This window comes from Nelusetta ayraudi, unplaced genomic scaffold (genome assembly GCF_046127955.1).
Source record: "Nelusetta ayraudi isolate G7.1 ecotype Tasmania unplaced genomic scaffold, CSIRO-AGI_Nayr_v1 ptg000048l, whole genome shotgun sequence".
Classification (NCBI taxonomy): domain Eukaryota; kingdom Metazoa; phylum Chordata; class Actinopteri; order Tetraodontiformes; family Monacanthidae; genus Nelusetta; species Nelusetta ayraudi.
In genome coordinates this window covers 12,375,709-12,391,043 of record NW_027466098.1, presented here as the reverse complement: position 1 = coordinate 12,391,043, position 15,335 = coordinate 12,375,709, and the positions used below count along the sequence as shown (strand labels likewise).

The following is a 15,335-nucleotide window of genomic DNA, read 5'->3' as shown; positions in this document are numbered from 1 at the left end:
AAACAGAAAAAAAGAGGTGAAATTGTGTTTCTTCTTTCACTTTTACGACATCAGGGGAAAAAATGACAGTGATTACAAATACACGCTGTTTACAAAAAGTTCTAATAGCGGCTCTTTGAGATGATGTGAATCCAGTGTTTGATCACCGTCCTTGGGCATTTTTTCAAATCGTTCTACGCTACAAAACAAAAAAAAAAACAAACACTGATGTGGGGGGGAGAAAAAAAAAAAAGCTTTTGCGGTACTCTGATTACAGATTATTACAACCCAATGAACAAACATTTGTCTTGTCAACTCCCCCATTACGAACCGCGTCCTCGTGACTGCGGAGCCATTTGCAATCTCGTCCCGCGCTACGTTTTTATGTCAAGCACTAACTTTCCCCTCAGACGGCCCCGTCAGACGTGAGAAAAGCTGCTCAGAGGGCATCCTGCGGCCCGCCGGGTCTGAGGCGCGCACATTTTTTAATGCACCATCTGGGCTTCGTAAAAAGCCAAGCGAGAAACATCTCTGCGTGTCGTCCCCAGCCTGCCAAGAGATTGATTCAAGTAAGGCGAAGGCAGAGCTGACGCCGCAACTAGCGGGGGACGCTAGTCCCATTTAGACTGGCGTTCACAAAACAAGCTTCTTCAGAACTTTAGAGGTGTTTTCCAAAAGTAGAATATACTGATAAATTCACTAAGAATGGTTGAAAAGTGACAGTTTGACACTTACGGAACACCTCTTGCACTACACAACGCTAAATAAAGATGAAGTATTTATTCTGACTTTGGCTTTAGTCTCAATGCGGCTTTACATAGACTTCAGTCCCCATTTACTTCATTTATCTGCTCAATTAACCCTAACCCTTTTTTCTTTTTGGGAAGGTGGGGGTTAATGCCGACCACCTTTGGCCACAAGGGGAGCTGTTCACTCACCGTTCAATGTCCACCTCTGTGAAACTAAGTCATATGGTCAATATGGACAATGTCACCAGAGCAACCATTGGCATCAGGGTGAGTAGTACAAGACATATATTATATATTGAACTGATCCTTGAAATTTGAGAACATCTTAAGTCCTATATATTACGTTTTAGATCTTTGTTGGCAGCAAATGAGCAGCAGCCAATCACTCAGACAGAAGTCAGGACATTCAACCCTGACTAATGGACAGTGTTCTACCCCTGAGGGTTGGTCACATGATCTTTTATGCCAGAATGCCCATCCGTTACGGGTCACTGGCCGTGGCGCACAACAAAGACTCTAACATGGAGGGAAGGTTTGACCAAAGAAACCAGCAGATGAATTCTTAGAATAAAGGTGAGAACTCGGGCCGACTGTCTCTCTGGAGAAACAGCGAGAAACATTTTCAACCGCTTCCTACGGCACTCTTCAGATATCACGATTCAAAACTAATTGGACGTGACGTACGGAGAGACAACCTGAATTCGGCCAAGATGATCAGTCGGTGCCAAGGCATGAACAGCATCCACCATGAATCAGATATTGTTTTTAGTTTTCTTATTTTTCTTCTTCTTCTAGGAATTCGACATCAGAGTTTCTTCTCAATTTAATATCATATTCAGAGCAACTAATACCGTTTCCCACATGACTTGACTCGCGAGCGCTAAGAGAGGCTGTCGAGAATAAATGGATTCTTTTGGAATTTAAGAACTTGGCTGGCCTTTGCGGAGTGTTACAAATTAATGGAAATTGCATCTATTCGGGTGACACTGATCCATCTGCACTTTGGGCCAGCCTTGATTTTGACCAGCTCGCGTATATTCCCAAATCAAAGTTAATTTCCAATAACCTTTGCATCTCCCGTCCTTTTTTTTCTCTCCCGTAGATAAGAGAATCTCACTGCCTCCGATGATTTGTGCACATTTTGTATTACTCTCTGAATTGTGGTTCAGTGCGAAAACAAATGTGCTGGCACCGTTCATTGCTAGCGAAACCATTTGGTGAATTTTGGCACATGGGGAGCTCCTCTCACCGCTCCACAGGAGGGATTTTTAATTTATTATTATTATTATTATTTTTTGCATCTTTTCATTTGCTCTTTCATGAGATCTGCAGTAATCTCTCAGAGACAGATGTGGACCACAGGTCAACACATATGAAGTTCCAGGCAAACAATGCATTATCATATTATGAAAAACATGGAAAAAAAAAAAGGGGGGGAAGGGAGCGATGAGAGAGCAGTGCCACATCCTGGAAGATAAGAGCTTATGCAAAACAATACGTCCCTGGGGTTTGATCTTACACACCCCAAACGGAAGCTTTGAACTCTCAGAAAAAAAAAAAAAAAAATTCTGAATTTAAAGTTTGGCTGCTGACGGTTCGGCACCTATCGCCAGTGTGGCCTCTCAGCGAAGCAGAGATGAAGGCCTGAACCGTGAACTCACCTCCACTCAGATTAGATAATAAACGGGGAGTCTCTTAAATAATAGATGACCCAGTTTGTTTTATTTATTAATTGTCTGCCTTTTCAATTATTTATTCAAAAACACATAGCAAGTCGGCGATTAAGATGAATAATGAGAGGGCGCAGCGCGGGGGAAAAGCCTCGTCGTCAGCGTTGCAACGGCGCTCTGAATTAGTTTTTTTATTTTTTTTCCTTTGCAGGAGCTGCACGCAGCTTCCGCCCCGGGGCTTTTGTTTCCAGACTCTCTCTCTTCCCACAACTCCGCTCTGGTGCGGCGGCATGCAAATCCGCTCAGCGTCCGCGTGCGAAACCAGGCCAGAACCCCAAACCGAGCCCACCCCCCCCGCCTCTCCCCGTCGCCACCCCGCTGAGGTTTTGCAGGCGCCATCCTCTCCATCGACGCCTCCTTGTTTAGGAGGGTGACAAACACTCCAACACGTCGAGTGGAGAGCCGTGGCTCGGGAGGAGGCATTGCGCTTTGCCACATTTCACTTGGTTGTTAGTTTTGCAGAGTGCTCCATTATCCCGGTGCGTCCGCCCGCCGCGCAGTCGGCTTCACAGACTGTTGAACTGCTTTCCCTGTTTGGCCGTGGCTTGGGTGCAAATGCTACAGAGTCATTTGCCTGAGCACCGTTACACATCTGTCGCAGGTAATTGGACTTCAAACAAGTATCTGCATGTCGTGCTACTTCATGCCGAACATACCACCACAAATTAACGAGGGTAAAAAAAACACACAACTAATTGCTGGCTATATTTTGTGTACTTACACAAACAGTTAATTTTCATTAAGCACCCTTTACTTCCTGAACTCCAGTCATGGATAAAACTAAAACCCAACTTTGCGTTGGCGATTTCCTTTAGGAAATTCCTGCTGTGTTGACACAACGTTGTTGGTTTAAATTGCCGCTCAGCAGCGAAATGTTTGGCTTTTCACTTTGAAAAACTTTGACATGATCTAAAATTGCACATCTTTCATACACCAGCTGTGATACAAAATTGACCAAAAAGACCCATGTTCGAGGCAACTGCAGGCATGTGGCGCTTTTTGTTGCTGTTTCTTGCAATTGGATGTAGTGCTGCTGTAAATATAATTGGTCATTATTAGCAAGAAAAAAAAACAACTTTGACTGGGACTTTATCACAAAGTTGCACATAAAGTTGGAATAATTATGTTTCATTTTCCCGACAAAATCCTATGCTTATTCCTATTTAAATGCATCAGTAATCACTTTTGAGGAGGCACAATGATTACATTATGTTTCCCAATTACCCACGGGTGAAATAAATTCATGCATAACATTTGTTTGCCGGTATTAAAGACATTTAAAAAAAAATCTTCCACTTTTGTAGGCATCAGTGCGCATAATATATATTCAAATGTTCCACATTGGTTCTTCACATGCCGTTATATCCATCTATCTATATCTGGTGATGTCTATAAATAAAATATCTAGTGATAAATTACAAAACAGGGGTTTAACACCAAGAGCGGTCAAATCATTTTGCTGCACTCTGAAGGGTGAGCCATTCAACCCAGCTACCCCACTGCCTTTCTCAACTGTACTGTATTTGTTGGTAGCTAAAGCTGAAACTGTCACAGGGTGTTCCACCCCGTCGAGGGGAACCGTGAACGCAACACGATGGGACACAGCAAACACAATGCTATCGAGAAGCTAAGCTATGCGCTTGCAATATACTTTCTGACCACTAGATGCTACAAATCTTGCACACTGGGCCTTTTAAGGATGTCCACGGTCTCGTCCATCAATAAGCAGCACATGGACTCACGCTGGCGCGCACACGTTAACATAGATGAATATAAATCAATACGGCACTTTGGAGGTCAGCGGAAGTCTGAACTAAACTCCGAGATTAAAATGCATTTTTTTTTTCCTGGAAATAAACCAGGACCTCACATGATGGGTCCAGACTGACAGGCCAAGTAACGCTTGAGGCATCACTGCCACAGAAATGCAGTTTAATACTTTCTTGTGCTCCGGCACCAAGAATTTTTTCTATTTTTTTCTTCCCCCCACCGGCTTTCTAATTCAATGTATGACCTCTCGCCAGAGAGTTTTAAAAGTCTTCAGGCAGCGATCCAGAAGCTGTGTGTCTGGCCAATGACAGATGAGCTGCAGGAGAAGCGGCAGCGAGACAGCCTTGCCCTGGGAAAACCACATTGCTTTGGTCAGCCTGCAGGGGTGGAACTCGCGCCGCCTTGAGGGGGGGTGGAGGGAGGGAGGGAGAACAAGATTATTTTCATTCCGCAATATGGCACCGCCCGCTCAAACCCCGAACCGCCAGGCCGCGGCGTGCATCGCGCGCTGCTAAACAGTGGGAGATCATTACGCCGCAGACAGTTTGTCTTGGCTGTTTCTCGCCTGAGCTGGCCGTCGCAGGGAGAGCCGGGCTCGTGGCCCCGTGCAGGAGGAAGTCACCTGCGCAAGCTGTCTAACGCGCGCGCGGCACATTGGACGGGGAGGCAAATTTACCGGGACGCTCGGCGCCGACGTCCGCCGACAGATTCACTGATTAATGACGGCGAGAGAGGGAGACAAAAAGAGAGAGAAGACAACACAAATAGAAGGAAAGTCATGTCACCCTCTGGTGTTACTAATTGCCGCCATCAAGGTTTTTTGTTTTGGATTTTTTCTTTTTGTTTGTTTTGTGTTTTCGCTCCGTGAGGAATTCTCCACAGAAGTTGCTGGAATGCGGCAGAGCTCATTTGGTAATTGGATATGCAAGCAAGAGAGTGAATAATAGATCTTAAGGAGTACAACAATATTTTGCATAAGTGAGAGAAGGCTGCTGGCTCATGCACTTTCCTTAAAACCTGCCTCTGTGTGTGTGTGTGTGTGTGTGTGTGTGTGTCTGCATTTCTTTTTTCAAAAGTGATGAGTGAGCTTTTTATGCTGCTGCATGACATGCATGAGAACACCTGTCTCATGGTGAAAGCCCACTTTTTTTTTTTTTTGCTTTGTAGTGCGGCACCGGAGTGCGCGGCGGAGCTGTTTAATGAGCAGACATGGATGTGCTGACAGGGCTTATTAAAATTTAAACGTGACCATTTACAGCTAATTAGCATAGACTTGGCCGACGCGCTTTTATTTATCCCAGACGGCTCTCCCTTTGGACCGGCCCCGCGCGCAGACGATCTGGTGCCGCGCGTGCCATTGTAGTCCGGCGCTGGAGGGAGCCTGCCCTGCAGCCACGCCGCTATCAGACGGCTGATAAAATGCTAACAAAGAAGGCATTTTGAAAGCAAACGGGGAGACAGCTGGTGCAATCTTAGCCGAGCAGTGAAGATGTCAGACAGTCATTCTGTGCCGCTGCCAAAAGCCACAATATGGTGACTGAAATTGCACTGCATGGACAATTTGCATCTCTGTACAAGAAAAGAAGGCAGCGGAGCATAAGAAGAGCTCCTTTCATTGCATTGTCACTGCATTTTTTTTCTTTTTTTGTAAAAAAAAAAAAAAAAAAAAATCTTTACCTCCGCTGAAAGATAATAAGTTCAGTGAGATCACGACGGAAAAGGGAAAGTAAAAACAATAAGCTGCCGCTGTTAAAATAACGAGCTCTGTGAAGACTGTTTCTCTTTCTGAAGGAGTGTTTGGGGTCCCGTTTCAACATCAAGCTGAAGAATGGAGCCGCAGTTTCAACACGCCAAACAAAACTAAAGAGTACCTTGAGCACTCGCGCCGCTTCTTTGTTGTTGTTGGTCGCGAGCCGAGTGGAATCAGAACAACAGCCATTAGCAAATACTTTAAAGCACTTTGAGGAGATCTCGCAACGAAAAACAGAAAGAGACCGGAGACGTCAAAGAGCCCATTTCACAGCGAGGGGCAAGTTGCTAAATATAACCTGCATTCTCAAGTTATTCATCTCCAGAATGAGGAAAATAACCTCAGAGCTGCCTGCATAGCTTTGCTTAAGCCTTGGTGGGACTGGGCCCGCCCACATACAACTCAGACCCACCCAATCAGAGAGCTTCTTGTGGGATAATCCACTTTTTTGCGCTTTCCGCGCCGCGTTGGACACGTATCTTCTCTTCGAATCTTTATGCCAGCAGGAGGATTTTCTGACCTGGCCTGTAACTGCAACTCCCCGTTGTGAGAACAGAACGGCTCAAACGGACTAATTATCTGCTGGCAGCTACCAAAAAAAAAAGAGAGAAAAATTCTTCACAGATGTTGTGTAGGCTTTCTATCCTAACAAGTCACCAGTCCGATGGGCTCGCGCAGAAATTCCGGGGGAAAAATACATCAAAAACGGCGTCTCAGCTCTGCCGTGTGCGCACGCACATACACGCACGCACAAGCACGCACACACACACACACACACACACACACGGGCATTTGCTCCACGCGTGAGAAGGAGGCTCTGCAATATCTTGTGCTGAATCATACGTGACTGCCATTCATCAAATCAGGTGACCTCTGGCCGGCGCCCTTAGGTACATCCGCAGAGTCTGGCCCATGATGGATGCCTTATTAGAGTCCTTTATTAGTGTACTTTAGCCGGGAGATAAACTTTGTAATTAATGTCTCAGTTTGAGTATATCTCATTTATTTCAATCGGATAAAGGTGACTCTTCCAGCCGACCGGAGAACAATGGCCATCGGAGGAGACAGCCGCCTGGCAGCCGAGCGGAGCCCAGGAATGCTGAATAACAATCGCGTCATCCATCACGGCGCGCGGCGAGCCGGCAGCCCGCGTTTTCCGTCCCGGGGAGGAGCTCCGAGGAGCAGCTCGCCACCGTGAGGGATGGCGAAGTGAAAACAGAATTTTTTTTCTTTTTCTCTTGCCCTCCCAACGCTCCTCCTCCTCCTCCTCCTCCGCCCCCGCTCCCGCAACGTGCTCGGCTTTGACGTCGCACTTTCTTCGGCAGCAATATTCCGGTGTCCAGGTGATCGGGAACGTACCGGCGGAACGCCTGCTAATCCGCAATACAGTGAGCCCCTACCCCACCGCACCGCCGTCATTAGCATTAGCGGCAAGCGATGACATAATGGCGGGAGCAGGGCCGAGCCGTGCCGAGCCGTGCCGAGCCGTGGCGTGGCGTGCCGGGCAACGGCGGGCGATGATTGCGGTTGTAATTTTCCTGTTAGCCGGGCCCCTCCTGTGTGCTTAACCTTTCCACATTCCTCATTAACTCACCAACACCAACAACCCTGATGGTGGGTTGCCAAGGGCGAACACAATGGGGCAGATGGAGGCGAGCGAAGACCATCACTTAGCCGGGCGGAGGTCACGCCGCCACCCTGCTGGTTACAAAAGTCTTCACTCGGAATCTCAACGTGTCGTTACATTATTCCCGCTGCCAGCCGCCGAGCCGGAGGGGTTTTTACAAGTTGTCGGGTTTTTTTTCCCCCCTCGTCTTCATTTCGAGGATGAGATGAGGTGCAAAGCAGTGGGGGTGTTGAAGGAGCGAAATATCGCATGCTTTCCCTCCACCCGCCTTCCCCTGGAAATACCCCTCGGTTTAACTCCAGAAGAGGGGACAAAATGCAAAGCCAGCACTGGGGGTAATGGGATATGCAGTCATTCATTTTGCTGCCGGTTCACGCTCTCTGGCCAAATGACATCTTGGAACGCGGCCACGCTGATACTGTAGCAAACCTCGCGGAAATCACGGCGGTGATTAATCCAGTGGAGGGACGGAAGTCTGATCACTCGCAGCCGTAAAAAGACTCAGGAGTCGCGAAATGCGTTTGCAAATGAGCAGATTTGCAGGAGATGTGAAGCGGCCTGAAAAAAATAATAAACAAACAAACACACATTTTAAACCCACAATCTGTTAGTCACATCTCTACCAGTGGAAATTGGACAAAATGGCCACCTGTGGGGTTTTCACAAAATTGTTTTTTTTTTTTTTTTTTGATTACGGCACCATGTGAGTCATGGATACGTAATAACTTTCCCTGTCGGAATACAATAAGTTATCATCCTTTCAAAAAGCTGCTATTTGAAGCCCTGGATGGTGGGATGTTTTGGAGGTTTTAGCACTGAAACGCTGCCATTCAATGGCAAAGCTTTAACAATCACAATCAGTCTTGTACAGTAAGACCAGATAGATAAAAAAAAACAAAAAAACATGATGATGAGGATTTTAGTCCAATTCTTCTTTACCAATATGTGACACACAATAACTATAATTACAAACCGCACATCTGCACTGTTGAGTCATTAAAAGCGATAAAATTATACAATTTTAACACAAAATATAATTTCTTTTTTAACTATCAAGGTAGTCATAACAACACCGGGTGGGGTGGGAAGGAAATAAGACTGCAGGCTATATCAGGACACTTCCAGTCCTTGGAGTCCTAAAAAAATAAAAAAATAAAATAAAAAAAAAGGCTGAAACCAAGTGCTTTTTTTTATTGACACCCACATGACAGAAAATTAACTACAAAGCTGCCTGCGCGCTTTTTAAGTACCTGCCTCTCTGCTGGTGTCCCAGTCGAGCAGTTAAAGCAGATGGCCGGTAATGTCAGCGCAAGCAGGAACTTCCTCTCCTAAGCCTCAACTTACTTCCCCCGTCGGGTCCCTGCGGTTATTCTGAAACTCCTGAAAAGGTCACGTCTGACATGTCAGGGCAAACAAGAGGGCGCTTTTACGCCCAACGCATTTTGTCTCTGTAACATTCTCGCCGAGGCCCGGTGCGTTACGTTTTCTTTTCTTTTTTTTCCGTTTTTTTTTTTTGTTTGTTTAACCGGGCCCGTCTCCAATCAGGAAGATCAACAGCAGCGGCCGGAGTGACAGGTGAACTGTGGCGGCGCCGTCCCGCTCTCCTTCCCCAGGTTATCACCTCGGTGGGGTGGGGGGTATTCGAATAGCAGGACGTTGGCCAATCCCTCGTCGGCGCTCAAATCCGCTCGGCGAACGCCGGCGTTTTGACACGCTGACCGATCTGCACACCTCCGACACGCGGTGATGGGCAGTGGTGGGAAGATCATTTTGCAAATCTAACTAGTACAATAACTCTATTACCCTATTCAAAAATGTAATAATAGTGAAACTATTTCAGCTGCTTTATCAAAGTAATGTATCTAATCACACTACATTGATTACATTTTGATTATTTTTCTAAATTTTGAGTAATTGTTCTCAACTGTTTAGACCTGACAGTGTTGACATCCCTGCGGTACTCAAAAATGATGTCAGATGTCAGATGTGTCTTCTGGTTCGACGTGGACGTTTCAGAGGTCGACAACATCTTTGACGGCAGGCAAACATTGTTTGCATTGGACAATCACGTTTGCGCCCTTTTCCGATGACTGCACGAAACATATATTTTTCCTTCATCCTTTTTTTCCCCTTGACTTCCTTAATCGACATTGTTGTTGCTGCAACTTAAACATCGACCAGACGGCGCTCCAGAGAGAGACAATTCAACAACCAGACTTGGTCCACGGAGGGAAGCAGATAGGGACGGTGCTCGTGCCAAGCCAGTGCGGGAGAAAACTACACAATGCAACAAAAATAAAATTACGAAACATAAAGCACAGCCTTTTTTGTAAAATTGATTCAGATGTAATTAAAATCCTAATCGTGAATAATTCCACAAGTAACTCATTTAATGACACATTTTTTCCAGCCATGTAACTGATTAGAATTATCTTTACTTTGCAAAACCGTTACATTGAACTTGTTACTCCCCAACACTGCTGATGGGATGCAAAAAAATTCAGTCAAAAACAAATAAGAAAACACATTTTTAAAAACATTTTGAGTTTTGGGTTTTCCGAGGCAGCGCTTTCCCGTAACGCGCATCAGGGCAGCAGCTGTGCGTTACGTGTTTGTGGACCGGCGAGGGTCAAAAACATCACAAATGCAAACGCTGATATCAAGCTGGCCGTTACCATGGCGACTGCTTATTTTGTTTCTGCTTCCTAACCTCCACTTCTTCTTGTGTTCCACTGCGGTCGCGCCACGCTACATTACCGCCTGGCTGCTGACTGAGAGCTAAAACCTCTCGAAGTGCACGGCCCCGTCCGGCAGGCTCGGTTCTTTCCGTCGCTCGGGCCGCAAGTCGCCAGGTAGGAAGACGATGACTTTCAAGCCATCTGGTGACCTCCTCAAACAGCCCTGACGCGTTTCTCTCCCGCGGCGGCCGAGCCAGATCGCTCCTCCGCGCACTGTATTATTGGTTTGATCTCGGCGGGGCGACCTTGAGCCCCACCTCCAGCGTGATATACAAATAACATTACGCGCAGATTGGAATGCAACAGCTATTGGGCTGCTTGGCAAATTGCTGCGAGGCCGGGAGAAAATTGAAAAAGCTGGCGAGGTCTCAGGTACCTGACAGTGACTGTGACTATGATGAAGTATCCTCCTGTTACCGTTGTTGACTTTGCCAAATATGAGAGATCTCCATAGCCCCTCCCACACGCGCTCTACTCCACAAGCGGCGGCGCAGGCCAGCTTTGTAAACAGAGAGGGACTGCTGCCAGTGTTTCTATAAGAAGCACAGAACGAGCTGGCTGTTGGGTTCAGGACTCTCTCAAATACCCCGCTGATAGGTTACTCCGTCTTCATGTACTCTTTTTGCTCCGGACTTGATTTCCAGGTTCCGGGAGCAAATCCCTCCCTTAGGCCTTTGTGAACAGAGGGCAGCGAGAGATTGGAAAAGTAAACCGTTCTCGAGAAAGTTTTGAATCCAAACAACTGGCAGTGACAGCTGGTGTTGAAAGAGACAAACAGCACTCGAGAAGTCCGCCGCCGTATAGGTGCAAAATAATAATAATTTGGCTTCCTCTTGTGAGACTGGCAACTCTTTTCCCCCACATCTACCATCTGTAATTTTTCAGACCATGTTTATCCTTGTGGTGGCTTGATAGAATGCATTTGAATGTAAGTGGTGTTGAAATTATAGGGTCCTTACCGCAGAACTGAGTTTCCAGTTTGCGGGGGGATAGAAAATTGAGCGCTGACAGTGCATCCACAATGCGCAAATCAGCAGATTAAAGAGTTGCGGGCACAAAAGATGAGAGAGAAATTCTAAAGTACTTGCATGAAATGACTGGATGGGGGGAAAAAAAGCAAGTCTTTTGACATTTGTATTTTCAAGCATAAAAGTTAATATTTAAAAAAAACCACTGTAAGGTCAGCAAAAAAGGCTGGATTTTTGTGTTGATTGTATCAAAGCATTAGCATTACGTGTGGTTTGAATAGAAAATACTGGTATAATTTGGTTTCACAACGAAAAATAGTGAATGAGGTGCCGAGGAAAATATGCCAAATTGTGACTGCTGGCAGAGTTTCATCCTGATTCGCTACAGCACTGATTGTACACTGCCCCCAACCAATAGATGGAAGTCCATCAGTGGAACAACCAGCACACTATCATCCACCTCCTACATCTTCTCTCTTATGATTTCTAGGAAATCAGCGGGTGTTGGCAAAGTGCTAACTAGCGGCAACAGCTTAGAACCGCACAGTCAAAACAATAAGGGGCGAAAACTTGGCACATTTTTTCCATGGGACTGAACCCAACCACAAATACATAATCCTTATAGAGTCGGTCATTGTTAGAAAGTTGAATACAAAAGCTTTCAAATTCAGATTCAATGCTAACAATGAAATGACAACACAGCTATGATAAGAGTTGCATCCTGGAGTCATGTGACTCGCAATAAGCGTCGCCCGCAACAGCGGGACTGATGTTCAGCGGCAACAACATGAAGGAAAGGAGGCTTCAATTAAACGCAATTGTACTCAACTCATTTAATTGATTTGAGTTCATTAATAGATTCAGACATGATCAAACCAACACAAGGTTCCAAACAATTTTTGGATGAATTAATTCAATCAGGTAAGGCTGAATCAAAATATGGCATTTAAACCAAGAAATCAAAAATGGAAAACCCCTCCCTCACCCACGCGCACATGCGGCTCGGACTGAATGGGTGCACATTGCACAGACGCACAGCCGAGCGTCAGGAGGACATACGTGTCAAGAAACATGCAGAGGCACAACTGAGGGACACCGAGCCAGGAGAGGGAGATTAAGACGGAAGTGAAAGTGGTCACCCGTGATAAGAAACGTCCATCCTTCCGCCGAAAATCAAATTCCTTCACTTCACATTTTATCTCGGGCTCGCACCTGTTGCAATAACAACAAGTCATTTGGACGGGGACGCATGACGGAGGAGGGGAAATGACACCCAAATGAACAGGATATAAATCTCATTTAAAAAAAAAAAAGAAAGAAGAAAAAAAAAAGTTGCATCTGTGTGTGTGTGTGTGTGTGTGTGTGTGTGTGTGTGTGTGCGTGTGTGTGCGTGTGTGTGTGTGATTGTGTCCATCGAATCCGACGAAATGAATACGAGCTGCCTGCAGCCCGCAACCAGCCCTCCGCCGCCACAGGTGGCGATATAGCCTCACCCCGCGGCGGCCGATTCTCCGGACTGCGAGTAAACAAGGTGCACTCGCCCCCCCCTCCTCTCCCGGACGGCGGACTAAATCCGCGGGTCACGCCCGGCGAGCACACGGCAACGTCGCCCCCCCCGGTGTCCATTGATCACGTCAAAGCGCTGCTGCAGCCTCGGGGACGTTTTGTGTTTTGACAAGCCTCGCTAGAGCGAGCGCCCTGTGTTTGCAGCCCCGGAAGCGCCGTGTTTGTGCGGCCGCTGGCTGAACGGGGGGCCCCTGAACTACACACACGGCGTGGACACCTGATCCATTTATCTTTCCGGATTGTCGGGATGCATCCGAGCTCGCCGCCCTGAGGAAATGTTGATCGAGCTTTTCACACCCTGGAACACGGCCGCTAGCGTTAACGCCCCCCCCCCTCGTCGTACTGTTCCGCTAATGTATATGGCGGTAAACGCGATGCTGTGCCTCTGCTGTGAGTGTGTGTGTTGTTTTGTTTAGCTTTTCCCCAGAATAATGTCCTTGAGTTGTTTGCTTTCCTTTTCGAGAGACAGTTCCCTTGTTTAAATCGACTTCCATCCCCCCATTGTTATTACTCCTCCGCTGAATCATTTCCGCCATTCAGATCTTTGTATTGTCCCCTTATTTTTATATGTTATTTATTTTTTGTCTCAACACAACCTTCGGGCCTAACGCAACGCTCCGTAAAAAAAAAGTGACGCCTGTGCATTGTGCGAGAATACAAATGTGTATACCTTTCCCCCAGTGGCACTTAAAACTGGGGTATAATGCCTGCTGTCACACAGAGAGGCAGCGCAGTGATAAAAGCCAACAATTTTGTGAAGACTCTCCCCACAGGCTCGGCTGTGTTGCTCTTGAAAAGGGACAGAAAAGCTTGCGTAAAGATTTTTCTTCTGTTTTATTTATTTTTTTTTTTAAATACTTACAAAAGATGCTAAAACAAAAAAACCCTCCATATTTCCTTCCCTCACTTGGTCAACTCAGTTGGCTTTTTAGATTGAAGGTTTTAGAAGGAAATGTCTAATTACAAAAGTGTTGGTTTTTTTGTTTTTTGTTTTTTTTGAAAGAGGAAGTTTCCTGTTATGACAAATGATTTGGACAAAGTGCATCCTGGACATGGTGATATTAAAAAAAAAAAAATCATTTTATTCATACCAGTCACTTAAATTGACAGATATATAAAAAATAATTCTGTTAAATTACTGGGTTTTCATGGCAGGGTTGCACAAAATCAGTGACTATGCAGCGCCAGCTGCCACGCAGTCGTCAGACGTTCTAACTGCGACTTTGTTTCGCTACTCAACCAAGTTGCAATTAATTCATGCATGAACTAAAGTCACCCCGGCTATGTGGAGCGTCAGAGCAGAGTCGCTACCCGAACGCTAACCACCAGCCTGACTCGTGCACGTATTTGCTTCATCATTTTCCATAACTGTGGCGGTGGCTGCTATGCAATGACTCAAATGGAAGATAAAAAAAACAAACAAAACAACAACAATAAAAAAAAAACGCAATAACAGCGGCACCGACGGCAGCCGCTCCGAGTCAGGGACGTGTCTGAGGGAACACGTGAGGCGTGGATGGATGCGTTCATTTGCGCCGTTCCTCCAGTGATTCTCCAGGAGGAGCTGCAGAGCTGCCGGGAACAAGGCAGCCTGAAGGAAACCTGGAAAGCCTGACGCCCGCGGACCTGAGAAGATGATGGATGGCCGCTACCGGCTGATCCACCTAATTATTCTGGGCCCACAACCGGCCCTGCGACTCGGCACCGCGGCAGCGTTCCGAGGTCTCCCTCCGTTTCGCCCCGCTGCTCCTGCTACCGTGCTCAGACCGTCCCCTCTGCAGGCAAAACACCAAGGTGATCCCTTCTGAAGCAATGATCCTCCCGACGAGCCCGCCTCCACTATCTGGGTTCGGTTTTGAGGTCCCACCACCGCGGTGCTACGGCCTCTGTTATTGGTGGGCTAGATGGCTGCCGTTATGAAGTAAACAAGCGCTCCTCCAGGTTATCTCAATGTCAAATACAAATAGTTTTCCTCCAGTTCCAGCTGTTTCTACCCAAAGATTTGGGGGTTTTCACCTTTTGGTTCATCATTTCATCATCCGGCACTTGTGATCTACTTCATTATTAATCAAAGCATGGTTTCCATCTTAATACAAAGCCAATTTTTGCTGAGAAAAACACAGACAAAAGCAAAACAAACAATCTAGGAGCAGAGAAACTTCACAAACGTTGTCTGTAGGTGGCAGTATGACGAGTGACACCCGTGTTTTGCGTTACCTTATCCGTCCAACACACACCTCCAGCCGGGATTTTGACTTCATGACAATTTAATTGGCAAATTGTGTCTCCTTCTACTAATTTGCATTTACCTTATGTCACACGGGTTAAAAATCACCTCAACCAGATATGAAACTTTTTTCTTGCTAATGAGATTCCTTTCCACCCAAATGTTAGCGTTTCTGTCAACTAAACACGTGGTGTCCAACACACCTGGAGCTGCACTGCATATGTTTTTAGC

The 15,335-nt window shown here is 46.3% G+C and overlaps 1 protein-coding gene across 3 annotated transcripts in view; it reads right to left on the bottom strand.

Moving 5' to 3' along the window:
• cadm1b (cell adhesion molecule 1b) overlaps positions 1–15,335 on the bottom strand; it is a 147,513-nt gene that overhangs the window by 74,582 nt on the left and 57,596 nt on the right. The window lies entirely within an intron of this gene.